The sequence below is a fragment of the Beta vulgaris genome, chromosome 3, assembly GCF_026745355.1.
Source record: "Beta vulgaris subsp. vulgaris cultivar EL10 chromosome 3, EL10.2, whole genome shotgun sequence".
NCBI lineage: Eukaryota > Viridiplantae > Streptophyta > Magnoliopsida > Caryophyllales > Amaranthaceae > Beta > Beta vulgaris.
In genome coordinates, this window is record NC_079204.1 from 23257106 (window position 1) to 23273294 (window position 16189).

At 34.8% G+C, this 16189-nt stretch overlaps 1 long non-coding RNA gene across 1 annotated transcript; it reads right to left on the reverse strand.

The window, feature by feature from the left end:
• Positions 1-13336: 13336 nt before the first annotated feature.
• On the reverse strand, positions 13337-15252 carry LOC125496014 (uncharacterized). Its single transcript, XR_007272624.2, has 2 exons — positions 14816-15252; positions 13337-13653 (listed from the first exon to the last, which is right to left on the reverse strand). It is a non-coding gene; the product is annotated as an uncharacterized LOC125496014 (long non-coding RNA).
• Between the last annotated feature and the right edge of the window lie 937 nt (positions 15253-16189).

Here is a 16189-nt window from a genome sequence, read left to right on the forward strand (position 1 = left end):
ACGTATCCATCGCATACCCCTACAATGATATTTCTTGATCGTTAACATTTCGTACATAAAACATATACCCCTACAATGATATTTCTTGATCGTTAACATTTCGTACATAAAACATACATTACAGGACTATGGTCAATGGTTCTTTACCAGTTGTGTCAAGCTCAAATGATGGCAATCTGATGCCTTCTTTGGCTCCGATGAGTCCATCACCAACACGTCTTCCCTATTTGGAGAGTAAGCCGCGCACCACCAATGCTTCTTCTCAAGAACCGGAACAAATACCTAAAACAATTAAATATAATTGAATTTCAAATATTACTAACTTTGATTACTAATACCATTAACATATAACCAAGGTAGTTCAACAACAATTCAACATTGACTACTTACATGTACTATTCTTTTCCAGAGAGTTCCACTCATTTGCTTTGCATAAGACGAAACTATTTTCTCTATATTTGTATACTTCTTGCTAAGGCCGTCTTACAGTACTCGTATCTATAAAATAACCACTAGTGGAAAAAAAACTAAAGGGCTGCGGTTAAAACATCCCTAAGGGCTGCGTTTTTGGCCAGCAACCCTTCACAATGAAGGGCTGCGTTTTTGGGCCCAAACACGCAGCCCTTCCTGCGGTTTTGTGCCTAAAAATGCAGCCCTTCTTTGTACAAAGGCTTGCGTTTTTGGCACAAAACCGCAGCCCTTTCGACCCATAAAAAAAAAATAAAAAAATGTCTTTTTTGACATTTTTTTACTCTTAAATATATCAAGAAATTTACAACAGGGAAAATCAACAACAAATTTATAGATCTAAAAATGAAAAAAAATAACAAAAATGAAAAAAAGGAACGGAAATGAAATTTACAACAGGGCGCGTATTCTGTGCGCTGTTGTTGGTGTTGTAGTTTGTGTTGTTGGAGTTGTTGTTGTTGTTGTTGTTGGAGTTGCGAGGAGCGGATTCGTTGAAGACGGAATGGTCAATTCGTTGAAGACGAGAATAAGTTTATTTGCGGCCAACCAAATCCATAATTCTATAAATCAATAATCAAATTCAAAGATTTAGTCAAAAGTCCAACAACCAAATTCGAAAATTCGGTCAAAAAATCCAGAAATTATGGCCCAAAAAAAATCCAATAATCAATTCGAAGTTTGACCAACAATCCACAAATTTTGGGACGAAAAAAAATAACGAAATCATCATTGGAAAAAAAATCAAAATTAAAAATCAAGAATGAGAAGAACAAAGATCTAGGGTTAATGAAACACAAAAAAGAGGGAAATCGAAAAAAGAAATGGGAAAATATAATACCTGAATACAGTTTAACCGTCGCCGCCTAGCCCACGTCGCGTTGCGGGAGTTTACAGGCCACTGTCGGTAGAGGTGACTTTAAAATGTGAGGCCGTGAAACCCATAACCCAAATTAGCCCAAAACCCCCAAAATTTACGAAAACATAACTCAAAAACCCCCAAAACACCTATAAGTACGAACATAAACAATAATTTTTTGAATGAATTTGCACTTCTTTGGGGGATGTTTTTTCTACCCAATAATATTTCGAACGAATTTGAATGATTTTAAATACGAATTTGAGTATTTTTCGAAAGAGTTTGAGTGTTGTGGTGGATTTTGTTGTGGACGTGTGAGAGAAGGAGAGGGGTTTGTTGAGGAACTGCACTTAGCGCCGCCGGTGGTGGGTGTGTTTGGTATGTAGACGTTTGAGGAAACCCGATTCGATATCAAGGATTTTGATGAAATCTAATTGAGATCTTTGCGAAAATATGAGAAAAAACCCCAATAACATTTTCTATTGAATGAATTTCAAAGAGAGAGAAAGGTGCAGGAGAAGGGATAAAGAGAAACTAGAGAGTCAGAGACATGAATTTGACACACGCTAATGTTAAAGGAGGGAGAGGAAACCCTAGCTAGCTCGCTTAGCATTCGAAGCCCGCGAATTCATTTCAATTTTTTTTTTAAAAAGCCCATAAAGGGCTGCGTTTTTTTAAAAAACACAGCCCTTTATTACTTAAAGGGCTGCGTTTTTTAAAAAAGCGCAGCCCTTCACTATTAAGGGCTGCGCTTTTTTAAAAACGCAGCCCTTTATTACTTAAAGGGCTGCGTTTTTTTAAAAAGTGCAACCCTTCACTATTAAGGGCTGCGTTTTTACCCTTCACTATTAAAGGCTGCGTTTTTAGAAAAACGCAGCCCTTGCACCGCAGCCCTTCCCTTTTTTTCCCCTAGTGAACATAACAACACATGAACTCCTTCACCTAAAAATAACATTCCTTGCATCTTAGCACTATATTTGAACCTAACCGCAAATGTCGGGTCAAGCATAAACCTACTAATACTCCTCCCTGGGAAACGTTTCTCCTACACTCTCGTGTATAACAATGCTGCCAACCTAACATACTGCAACCACATGTTCAAATTAACCTTTTGTAAACATCAAATAATTTTCAAATACACAAATACACTTAAAAAATACGATATAATACTTACATTATCGTCAACCCAACCCCTAGGACGTGCGATGGAAGCAACTCTTTGTAAAGACGCAGTTCCCGTCACACTTAATCATTTCGGTTGTCTTCAGCGCACTACGATAATATCCCTTATAAACCTCCCGAGCTTCGCCTTATGTTGTTTGTATTGGTATGGTTGCCATGTCTCCTTATAACCTTCAATTCTTTTAATCGACCACTTAGTCTTTCTTTGCTTACGACTACGACCTCCACTACCACTGCCACCATCCTCATCCTCATCCTCATCCTCATCCTCATTTATAACCTCATCCCCCCCTTGGACCTTATTTCCAACCTCCCAGTCACCATTATGTGTCTCCAACTGCCCATCACCCCCCACCACCACCCCCACCTCCTGCTCAGCTAAACCTTGCCAATAGTATTTAGACCCCTCCCCATGACTTCCACACATTTGATTATCCTCCTCGCCATTCTTATTGTCATCAATACCACAAATGACTTCAACAAGATGCATTGATTCTGTATGGGGGTGAGACAATCAGTAATTATTTACATTAATACATAATTTTCATGCCATATTAAATGGCATTCTACTTACCCTCACATTACTTACATTAAAGATATCTACTTACCATCATCACCTATGGGCTCTTCTAAGCGGTTCTCTAAAGGGTTCTCAGGCTCCTCCACACAGGTCTCCGACTCCTTTATAAAGGTCTCCGGCTCCTCCACTACATAAGTCTTTGGCTCCTCCACATTGGGCTCCTCAACTTGTACATGCCTTGCTTTCATTCTCTTTCTTTTTAATTTTCTACTATGACGAGCACTACAACGACTCATTTCCTGCATTCACACAACAATATTCAATCACAAACGATTATATAGTAACAACATTACATAAATCATATACAACAAAGATTACACTACCTCAACATCTTCCGCTGAAGGCATGACATCCCGAGCCTCCAGAGGGTGTCTTCCTCCATAAGCGACATCAATAGCCTAATTAACATTTTCTAAATTAAAATTATAATTCTAAACGCATGGATAAGCTGATAGGCAATACATTACAATTATATCATTTTTAGCTAAATATACACACCCCAAGCTTGCCGTAATCTCCAGATGTCAGCAAATCTTCCTTCTTCACTTTGTTCACATCTACCGTACTCCATGCCCATATCCTTGGAAAAGTGCCCCACTGCAATGGTGGTTGGCGCAACCGATCAAGATATAGAATCTGCAATTATTGCACACTAATTACTAAAACCAAAAACAAATAACTACAAAATTATAACAACTAACAAAAACAAAACATGGACTTATCGCTAAGAACATAGTGCACCCACCACACCCCTTACCAAATCCATCATGATAGAACCTTTTTGCGAATCCACAAATCGCATTCATTAGATGATCCAACAACAAACTACACGAATCATATTCAGCAGCTCTCTCTGCTACAACTACATCATACAACAAATTCATACACATTCTCTAACATGTCGTAGGATATATAAGATCATTTAATTCCATCATCAAAAAGGCCTTTTTAAACTCTGCATCTGAAGATATTTCACCTTCAACAACTTCCTTAATTACACTAGCTTTAATCCCCTTAACACTAGAATGACTTGTATACCCATATAACTCAAACAACCTCATGACCCCATCACCACCCTCATCAGCATCCTCACCATATAATGGTACAGTTTTTCTGCCCTACCGGAATACCCAACACCCGATAAACCTGTGTCTTACTAATAGGGAATTCTATCCCATCAGGAGTCAACAACACCCTATTCTTAACATTCACTTTTGTCCACAGCCAATAACAAAAGGTCCTAGGCAAGCTTTTACCTTCGAGAAACAAAAGTCCACCAAAATCCATTTCCGTCACTAACTTATGCTTCCTCTCAGCAAACCCTTGCACAACCTTCCTAAATGTCTCTACTCTACAATTCATATTACTCTCCTACATCAAAATAAACACTATATTAACATTTTACATTTCAAAAATAAGTCATCAATTAAAAAACATAACACAATCTAATCATCATATAGCATTACTCTTTTATTATTCGTAGCACGTTGTGTAGCAATTACTTTCTCTTCATCCTTCAAGCATCCACCTTTGCTTAGATCATTCTCCTATTCAAAATTATACATGCCTATGTTATTAACTAAAAAAATGTACTTTTAAGTTTTCATTATTTATAACATAAATCACCAAATTCACAACTACAATAAGATTACCCGATATACTCGTGCTTCAATTTCTTTACGCAGAGACGGTCGTCCAGATTTCCTCCCTCTTACCTGTAATCCATTTCTATATATCAGGAGAATTTCACACAAACTACTACAAATTCATAATTTATGCCCACAAATAGAAATTTACCTTTTTTTCAGCGTCTTCATGAAGATTCTCAGTACTAGATTCTTCATTCACATCACTTACATGCCCATCCATTTCAAGCACCTCCATTTTAAATTAAGAAATAGTCAAATCAGTTACATTACTTAGATGTTATCTTCAAATTATTTTATCCATTTCAAAAAAGGAGTAGTATTGACAAGGTATTCATCAAATGCACATGATAAAGTTAAAGCATTCATAACTCAGATTATAACCAAAATTATACCTTTTGCTTCGCGATTCTTCAAATACTCTTGGAGTTTATTCCACACTCTCATACACTAACTCTTTTTTCCTGGTAAGAAACTGAAGAGAATCCTATTAGGACTATCAATCTTTGATACGTATGATGGAAGTTAGAACGCCAATTATACTCTCTATTAGCAGATTGATCTACACTATGCAAATTTTTCTACCACAAAGCTTAAAACTGAAATGATCCAATAAATGTGTTCCTGTATTGACATATATACTAAAGGAAGTTCATCGTTCAAGAGAAAGAGCAAAAAAGTCACAAGCGCGTGATAACTTCTAAAGTTTCTTTCCTGTTCTAAAAAAACATAAAACAAAATCACCTTATTATGTTTTTGCAGAAATATTATGGCAGACATATTCTTCTGCCTTATCTTCTTCTATTATCAGGTTTAATCAATCAACTGAGGACGTTAATTGTAAATTGAGATTTGGAAAAGCAAGAAGCATAAAAGAATTTCATATATGCAAAAGTACCCTTGATATATATATGTAGAAATGAAGCAGTGCTAGAAGCTTGATGCTCCAATGCCTCATCATTATCTACCTTCTACCAGAACCAGGGCATAATTCAGGCATTAAGACTCTTTAACATGATCATAATTCAGATTTCTCATCCAGTTCAATTTTACTTTCAATGATTAATTTTACAACCAACAAAACATACAATTTGAATGTTATTATCTTTACATATAAACAATATAACTAAAAAAGAGCCAAAATATTTATCCTTTATAACAAAAAAAATCGTGTTTCTTCAAGTAACATTGTCGAATTTCGATTTTTGGCAGTAATTTCAATTATATTTAAATATAAAAAATTATACTAAATTCAATTTTTTTTTTCCACTTACATTACACCTCCGACGCGGGTATTTTCTCCGTTCGTTCCGCTCGTCCGCCTGTTTTCCACCCGTTTTTCTCCGTCGGTTTTTTATGTTCCGCCCGTTATCTTACCACCTTCCTCTCTCCTCATTGAACGGGTTTTTTTTGGGGTGCAACTCGCAAAGCACTTCACTCTCCTCCCTCTTTGTTCTAACATAGTAAATATTTTTTTAACACAGTACACGCTTCCCAATCCTTTTTCTTTTTTTCTCAGACCACTTTTTATAAATAGCCCTTGTAATTTTTTTTTTGCACTTTAGCCCTTGCTTTGGTCCAAATGGCCAAAAGGTGCTATTGCTTTTTCATTTCTCACTCTCTACTCTCTACTCTCTACTCTCTACTCTCTACTCTCTACTCTCTCCTCTCTACTCCTCCCCACTCTACTCTCTATAATTAGAGGGGTAAAAAGTGACATATAATTAATTAGCTCGATCTGGTTTCGATTAAGGTTTTCAACCCATTTAACTAATAAGTTGAACCAATTACATGATTGGCTTATTGAATGGTTTGAGTTAGGGTTGAACTTTCTAGTCTGAATTGAACACTATGACCCGTTTAATACTTATATTTCAATTCCATGCTAAGATCAATATTTTTTTAAGGTAATATAATATTTAGTTTTGCTTGTAATAATTTGAATATATTTTCTCAACTTAACCCTAACCCAACGCGAAATAAGCAGACTGATCCGACACCCATTTAATAAACGCGTCGATTTAGGGTCGAGAGAGTTTAACCCATTTATTGCTGAACCCGATACGAATTATACATGAGCTGACTAGTTTATCAGCTCTATCTACAGTTTACCAAATGAGAATTTGACACTGGATGAAAATAAATTTTTACGAAGAAAAATATAAGTTTGGAATGGATACATTTTTATATGCCAAATGAGATTTGGGCTATATTATTCAAATTTTATCACATTGAAGGAGTATATGGTAAATTGGTTAAGCAAAGAGTAGCAAATGTTATAAAAAAAACAAGGAATATATTGAATAGTTAAAAATTATTGTCTATATTTCGTAACCTTCTACAACTTCTTATGCAACTAATTTGACGGTTTGACTTAAGAATTTCGGATTTTCGAGTCTATGGTATATCCAATCAAATTTCTAGAAAACATGGTGAACATCCCTTTAATTTTTTTCTTTGTAGAGTTCTTAAGCATAAAATACATACTATTATGTCTCAGGGTCGATAATATAGTAGTAATAGTAATGGTAGTAATGAATTTATATGTAACTTTGGAAATATATTATGATAATGCAAACTTTATGTTGTGATGTATCTAATAAGATCTTACAAAAGTCATGACTATGTTCTTTCCTTAGGTATAAATCTCAAATGATAATCAAAATGAGTTGATTTAGAATAAACAGATGTAGTATACTACCTCCGTATTTTTTTAGTTGTGACATTTGATTTTCTGGCGCTATTCATCAACCAACTTTGTTAAATTATCCCGCACTATTGTATAAGAAAAATATAGTCAAGTGGGGTCTTGTTAGATTCGTCTCAGTGCGAGGATTCCAAATATCAATTGTTATAGTTTTTACTTACACCCAATAAAAGATATTAATATTCAAAGAATCGTATCGACAAATGTGAAAAAACATATGAAGCAACTATTCATTTCTCTTCGGCATAAAACAGCTGAACTGAACTGAACTGAACTGAACTGAATTGAATTGAACTGAACTGAATTGAACTGAATTGAACTGAACTGAACTGAACTGAACTGAACTGATATGAACTGAACTGATCTGAACTGAACTGAACTGAACTGAATTGAACTGAACTGAAATGAATAGTGATATGAGAGAGTAAAAGTATTGTCAAGAGCTGAACTAAACTGAAGTGAACTGGTCTGAACTGAACTGAACTGATCTGAACTGAACTGATCTGAACTGAACTGAACTGAACTGAATTAAAATGAATTGAACTGAACTGGGGAGAACAGGCCCTAAATAAATACAAAGGTAGTAAGTGAATTGGATAATCAACGTCATTGGTCCATATTGCACTTTGTTCACATATTTACCAATGAGCCCATTTTATTTACAACATAATACTACCTACAAATTGAACTACTAGTCTCATAATTTGGGATGATTCTATGCTTTTAAAAAAATAGTAAAGAACGTCAAAAAAAATAACCCTAAAGATTAGGAAGAAAACCCTCTCAAAAAGAGATCTTCTTTCACAGCCGACAAGACCTGCGACCCGCCGTCTTCACCTTCATCTCTACCAATAATCTGCAAAAAGCCTGCAAATTTCCTGTATTTCTTTCTGATTGCACATATGTCGCTCATGCATCTAGCTTAGGTAACTTTTCTCTAAGATAAATCCTTCTGAATTCTTAGTTTAAGGGGAGAAAGTCACAGCAACCAACTGTTTGAGTCTCTTTGAGACTCAAACAACAAAAAAAAAACAGAAAAGTAAAAAAATGTGGGGCCCACAAGAAAAAAGTGAGGAATGATGATGGCACAAGTGAGTGAAACTCACTCTCCAAAAAACATGAGAGTAGGGAAAAAAATGAGGAAAGGAAGAGAGAGAAATCATACCAAAACATTTTCTGTAAGGAGTGAGTAGAGAGAGAAAATACAACATTTCCCACCATTTTCACCATTTTTATTTCTCTAAGCTCTCAATTTGGCGGGAAAAATTATTTCTCTAAGCTCTCTAACATTGTAAAAAAGTAAAAATTGAAGCAAATGGAAAAGGTATTAGATCTTAATCAACCAATCTTCATGGATGAGAGCTCGAACAACGTCTCTTTACTCGGAAAAAATCTGGTACACAAATGGATGAATTTTTTTTGATTTTATCTTACTCAATTTGTTGTGTTTATGAAATTCAGCCAATATATGAAAATAGGATTGTGGTTTAGTTTAATTTCAATTTGTTGTGTTTATGAACTGGAGTGAAACACTTGAAGGACAATGGTTATGTGATATTTGCATGTTAAATTGAATATTTGCATGAATGTAGTATATAAACTTGAATGAAAATGGTTATGTTAAATTGGGGTTTTATGAAATTTCAGCCAATATTTGCATGATTGTTAAAAGATTTCAACTTTGTCAAATGATATATATAAAGTATTTAGTTAGTTTATTTGGAATGTTAAGTGCAATTGGTTTGTGAAATTGGCACCATTGTAATAGTATTTAGTTAGTTTATTTGGAATGTTAACTGCAATTGGTTTGTGAAATTGGCACCATTATAATTGTTTCAATACGAACAAAGTATCTAAAAATATGGTTCCAATCGAAAGAACAACTTTGGTATCAATATTTTCACACAATGGTACCATTATAACCTTGCATTGATATCAAATTGTCATGCATATTATAGCAAGAATGGTACCAAGCAAACCTTACTTTGGTACCAATATTTCCGGACAATGGTACCATTATAACATAGCATTGGTATCAAATTGTCATGCATATTATAGCTGGAATGGTACCAAGCAAACCTTACCTTGGTATCGTATTTTATGGTTTTGTTGATGATTTTGTGCCGAAATAAAAGTCGTAACTTATGTATCCTATTATTAAGGAGAAAAATGTTGGGCCCTCTAAATTTGGACAGGATAAGGATGCCGATGGCATGGAAGCTGTTGGACGCCACAAGTCAATTGGAGGAATAACATGTAATGAAGGATCTATTGGCTATTTCACACACATGCTACAAGGAGCTAACTCTGAGCAGCCCAACATCGTTTCAGGCGATCAATGTCACGATATGCTCCGCCTCCGGTTAGGTTGAATTGAAAGAGCACGACATCTTGTAATTTGTATCTCTATTTATTAACATTTATCGTGGAAGATGTTTGTAACGTATATCTTACTTTATGAAAATGATAAAGTTAAGTTTCCATAAATCAAACGTAGTGTGAAAAGTGAAATCAAAATTTGTTAACGTATGTACAAGTGTTGGTACATATTGGTTCACACATTAGTACCATCTCCTTCATACATTGATTGCAATTTTTTGGGACCATGATATACATACAAGCAAGAGTGAAATCACTACTCATGTCAATGTAATTACTTGGGGTTGGAAATAAATAAGCATAAATGTAGTTTAGGAGAGTTTATGATACTTTTGTAGAGTTTAGGTCTTCATATGGGAGGAACGAGGGTTACGTACCATAGTACACAAATAAGAGTGAAATGACTAAGTATGTCAATGTAATTATTTGCTAAACATGCATAGTTTACGAAAGTTTTTGATAGTTTTGGATGGTTTTGGTTTTCATATGAGAGGAACAAGGGTTACCTTGGTACATATTAGTTCACACATTGGTACCCTCTCATCATACCTTAGTACCTTTTATTTCACATATTGGTACCGTCTCCTTCATACTTTGATTTCAAATATTTGGGACCATAATACACAAGCAAGAGTGAAATCACTAATCATGTCAATGTAATTACTTGGGGTTGGAAATAAATAAGCATAAATGTAATTTGGGAGAGTTTATGATAGTTTAATGTCGTTTCGGAGACTTCTGGCCTCCATATGAAGGAACAAGGGTTATGGAAAATGTTACACAAGCAAGAGTGAGATGACTAATCATGCCAATGTAATTATTTAGTAAATATGATTAAATGTAATTTAGCAGAGTTTTTCATTGTTTTGGATGGTTTTGGTTCCCATATGGGAAGAACAAGGGTTACCTTGGTACCCTTTATTTCCCATATTGGTACCCTCTCCTTCTTACTTTGATTTCAAATGTTTGGAATCATGATACATAAACAAGAATGAAATCACTAATCATGTCAATGTAATTACTTGGGGTTGAAAATAAATAAGAATAAATGTAGTTTAGGAGAGTTTATGATAATTTAATGTCGTTTCGAAGACTTCTGGCCTCCATATGAAGAAACAAGGGTTATGAAACATGTTACACAAGCAAGAGTGAGATGACTAATCATGTCAATGTAATTATTTAGTAAATACGATTAAATGTTGTGTAGTAGAGTTTTTCATTGTTTAGGATGGTTTTGGTTCCCATATGGGAAGAACAAGGGTTACCTTGGTACCCTTTATTTCACATATTGGTACCATGTCCTTCTTACTTTGATTTCAAATGTTTGGGACCTTGATACACAAGCAAGAGTGAAATCACTAATCATGTCAATGTAATTATTTGGGGTTTGAAATAAATAAGCATAAATGTAGTTTGGGAGAGTTTATGATAGTTTAATTTCGTTTCGGAGACTTTTGGCCTTCATTTGGAGGAACAAGGGTTATGGACCATGTTACACAAGCAAGAGTGAGATGACTAATCATGTCAATGTAATTATTTCGTAAATATGATTAAATGTTGTGTAGGAGAGTTTTTCATTGTTTTGGATGGTTTTGGTTCCCATATGAGAAGAAGAAGGGTTACCTTGGTGCCCTTTATTTCACATATTGGTACCCTGTCCTTCTTACTTTGATTTCAAATGTTTGGGACCATGATACACAAGCAAGAGTGAAATCACTAATCATGTCAATGTAATTATTTGGGGTTTGAAATAAATAAGCATAAATGTAGTTTGAGAGAGTTTATGATAGTTTAATGTCGTTTCGGAGACTTTTGGCCTTCATTTGGAGGAACAAGGGTTATGGACCATGTTACACAAGCAAGAGTGAGATGACTAATCATGTCAATGTAATTATTTCGTAAATATGATTAAATGTGGTTTAGGAGAGTTTTTCATTATTTTGGATGATTTTGGTTCCCATATGGGAAGAACAAGGGTTACCTTGGTACCCTTTATTTCACATATTGGTACCCTGTCCTTCTTACTTTGATTTCAAATGTTTGGGACCATGATACACAAGCAAGAGTGAAATCACTAATCATGTCAATGTAATTATTTGGGGTTTGAAATAAATAAGCATAAATGTAGTTTGAGAGAGTTTATGATAGTTTAATGTCGTTTCGGAGACTTTTGGCCTTCATTTGGAGGAACAAGGGTTATGGACCATGTTACACAAGCAAGAGTGAGATGACTAATCATGTCAATGTAATTATTTAGTAAATATGATTAAATGTTGTGTAGGAGAGTTTTTCATTGTTTTGGATGGTTTTGGTTCCCATATGAGAAGAAGAAGGGTTACCTTGGTACCCTTTATTTCACATATTGGTACCCTGTCCTTCTTACTTTGATTTCAAATGTTTGGGATCATGATACACAAGCAAGAGTGAAATCACTAATCATGTCAATGTAATTATTCGGGTTTGAAATAAATAAGCATAAATGTAGTTTGGGAGAGTTTATGATAGTTTAATTTCGTTTCGGATACTACTGGCCTCCATATGAAGGAACAAGGGTTATGGAACATGTTACACAAGAAAGAGTGAGATGACTAATAATGTCAACGTAATTATTTCGTAAATATGATTAAATGTTGTGTAAGAGAGTTTTTCATTGTTTTGGATGGTTTTGGTTCCCATATGGGAAGAACAAGGGTTACCTTGGTACCCTTTATTTCACATATTGGTACCCTCTCCTTCTTACTTTGATTTCAAATTTTTGGGACCATGATACACAAGCAAGAGTGAAATCACTAATCACGTTAATGTAATTATTTGGGGTTTGAAATAAATAAGCATAAATGTAGTTTGGGAGAGTTTATGATAGTTTAATGTCGTTTCGGAGACTTTTGGCCTTCATTTGGAGGAACAAGGGTTATGGACCATGTTACACAAGCAAGAGTGAGATGACTAATCATGTCAATGTAATTATTTAGTAAATATGATTAAATGTGGTTTAGGAGAGTTTTTCATTATTTTGGATGATTTTGGTTCCCATATGGGAAGAACAAGGGTTACCTTGGTACCCTTTATTTCACATATTGGTACCCTGTCCTTCTTACTTTGATTTCAAATGTTTGGGACCATGATACACAAGTAAGAGTGAAATCACTAATCATGTCAATGTAATTACTTGGGGTTAGAAATAAATAAGCAAAAATGTAGTTTGGGAGAGTTTATGATAGTTTAATGTCGTTTCGGTGACTTCTGGCCTCCATATAATGGAACAAATGTTCATGAACTGGTACCAATAAATTTTTCAATTGGTACCAATGTAATCTCAATTGGTACCAATGTCATCTCGATTTGGTACCAATGTGATCTCGATTTGGTACCAATGTGATCTCGATTTGGTACCAAAGTGCTGTTGCATTGGTACTAATTTGATCTCACATTCGTACCAAAGTTACGAGAATCATTGCAACAAAATAGAGTGTTTATTAATATTCCAATACATGTTTATTTGAATACCAATAAAGAGATTAGATGATTATTTTATTTATCATCACATTATAATATTTATTTACAATGATGAAGTAAAACAAAGAAAACTAGAATTATTTTTCTACAATGATGAAGTAAAACAAAAATTCTCATGCTAAACTCTCCTTTTTATTGGATTTGTTCAAGTAGTGGGAAACTATTGTGTGTGTTTCCCTCAATCTCATGCTAAAGCTCTCGGCAGCATTCTACTTTGATTTCATTTTTTATTTCCTTCTTCGCCTTCTTAGAAGGGCCAGCTTCATCACAGTTTTTTCTTTTGTTGCTCCCCAAAACAATTTCTTTCTTCCCCATAATCCTATATTCAAACACATAAATGTTATTCTCAAAGTAGTATACATTACTATACCAACCATTGGTATCTAAATGTGATGAAATTAGTATGAAATCACAAATTATACAATACTAAATTAAAGTAATACATATCAGTTAGCAGTAGCTTTTTCTTCATAAGAATCTATTATAAAGGGATATTTTTCATATGAAAGAAATCATACATTTGGGAAATTGAGTTCTCTTACCGTCAAAGTTGGGATAGCGTATCAACATTAGAATAGAAATTACTTCCTCAGTTCTAAAATAAGTGAAACATGTCTATCAGAAAGCTCTCACATAAAAGAGATAAATGTTTCACTTATTTCAGAACGGAGGGAGTATATACAAATTTATCACCATATTCCAATCACTAATGCCTATCAAACAAGTCGATAATTTATGACTCTAATGTATGATTATGCCTGCTTGCAACGTCATACAATACTATCACAACCCCACACCATCTCCTCCCCCCAACAAAAAAAGAGAAAGAAAATCTCTCTTATTGACTTACTTATGTCAACTAATCACACTACTTCTATGACAATCAATCTCTGTAACAGCATTAGAGCAATTTCTTCTAAGGTATTTATCCATATTAACAATACTAACAAATATTTAGAGGAAAACCCAACATACAAAACACACCAACACAGTACTACCAAGTATCTCACAAATTAAGAAATTAAATCATAAATAAATCAAAACCCAAAACATAAACTAAATAACTATTCTATTTCAACACAGTACAGTACTACCAAGAAATTCAATTATATTTATTCCCTAATACAATTGCAATTCAAAGAACAATAACTAAATAACTATTCTATTTCAAGATGAAGAACAGAATATTCCATAAAAAATTTAACTACTATTAATTTCGACAAATACTATTAATTTCAAAATTTCGCACAGAATTTCCAGATTTTATAGAGATAATTTCAAAAATTCGCACAAAATTTCCAGATTTTACAGAGATAAATTTTCGAACTTACATTCATGCAAAATTACGAAATTCTACTAATTACCATTAAAAAGGCTAAAAGCGCACATAATTTGGACAAATAATTCACCACAAAATATCAACAATCATACTAAATTTTGACGAAAAAAAGAAAAAAAAAAGATTTTTAAGAGAGAATTACCGAAATTCGACGAGATGACACAATAATGTTGTTTTCCCCGGTTGCAAAACCCTAAAAACCTCTGAAAAAATGGAGTTTTGAGAAAGAAAGGGTTGAAGATGGAGGGAGAGAGAGTTGAAGTGAGAGAGAGAAAAACTGGCGTACTGAGGAAGGAGAGAGAACAGAGTGTTTGGTTTCTTTCTCACACGCGCGTGTACACACTCCTCTCCATCTTATTATCTCAAAGTTGAAATTACTAAAAAACCCCTGTTTGAGTCCACTAAGAGACTCAAACAGTTGGTTGCCTAGCCAAACTCGTTTAAGGGATATCTTTTCTTACTACCTGACTTCTCCTCTTTGTCCTTTTCTTTTACCTTTTCTCGCATCACCAAACATTATTTCCATCATCATAAGCAATGAATTCTCAACCACTAAATCCACGAATGGGGATTCTCATATACCCCCCCCCCAGTCAACTTAGATCCTCTATAAATTGGTCCCATGCAGTGGTTGGTATGTTTTTCGACCACTCTCCACCTAACATCAGTTTTGTATCCAACATAATCAACAACCACTAGGACGTATGCAAACCGATTCGCGTTCATCGTACGGGCCATACTTTGTTTTTAAATGCCAAAATCTGCTAGATAGAGACGCCCTCATCACTCTCAATACCACCTTTATTGATGGGAAGCCCATCACCTTTCGCCCAAGTACAGAGGATCAATTACCAGCTTCGGTCAATTTCAACATGGCAAGGATATGGGTACGCATTCAGGATTTGCCTTGGGGTTTTTTGAATGCTGAAGGGACGGTTCGCATCTTGAGTTACGCTGGTCTGGTTGAAGCTATTGATAACAAACACTCAGGTTTACCCCCACCAACCGTTTCTCAGAGCCAGTTTAGTCCTCGATATCACGAAACCTTTAATTCGTGGGTGCTTTTTACCCAAGCATGGAGATAGGGTATTTTGGATTTACTTTAGATATGAAGGCATATTTAAATTTTGTAAAGAATGCGGTTGTGTTGGCCATAATATTGGACGATGTCCGTTGTCTGCTTATGAAGCGCAACGAATAATCCTTCGTCATGTTCGAGATTTCGAAGATATGATCTTAGGAGTCGACTAAGGGTAAAAGGAAAGATTTTGCTTATGTTATGGTATGAGAGATCTAAGTCTTTAAAATGTTGAAACAAGTCAGCTATGGTATGCTAATCCTTCAAACTCACGAAGATCTTCCCCTTTACACTAATCTGATACGAGGTCTAGTTGATCGTTTTATTCATCAAAACCCTAAAGTTAATCTTCTCCAAATCTGTCCACATATTAACCCACCAAGCTAGGACCCGTATCTTTTTCCCCACCTTTATGTACCACACCAAACAAACTCCGAT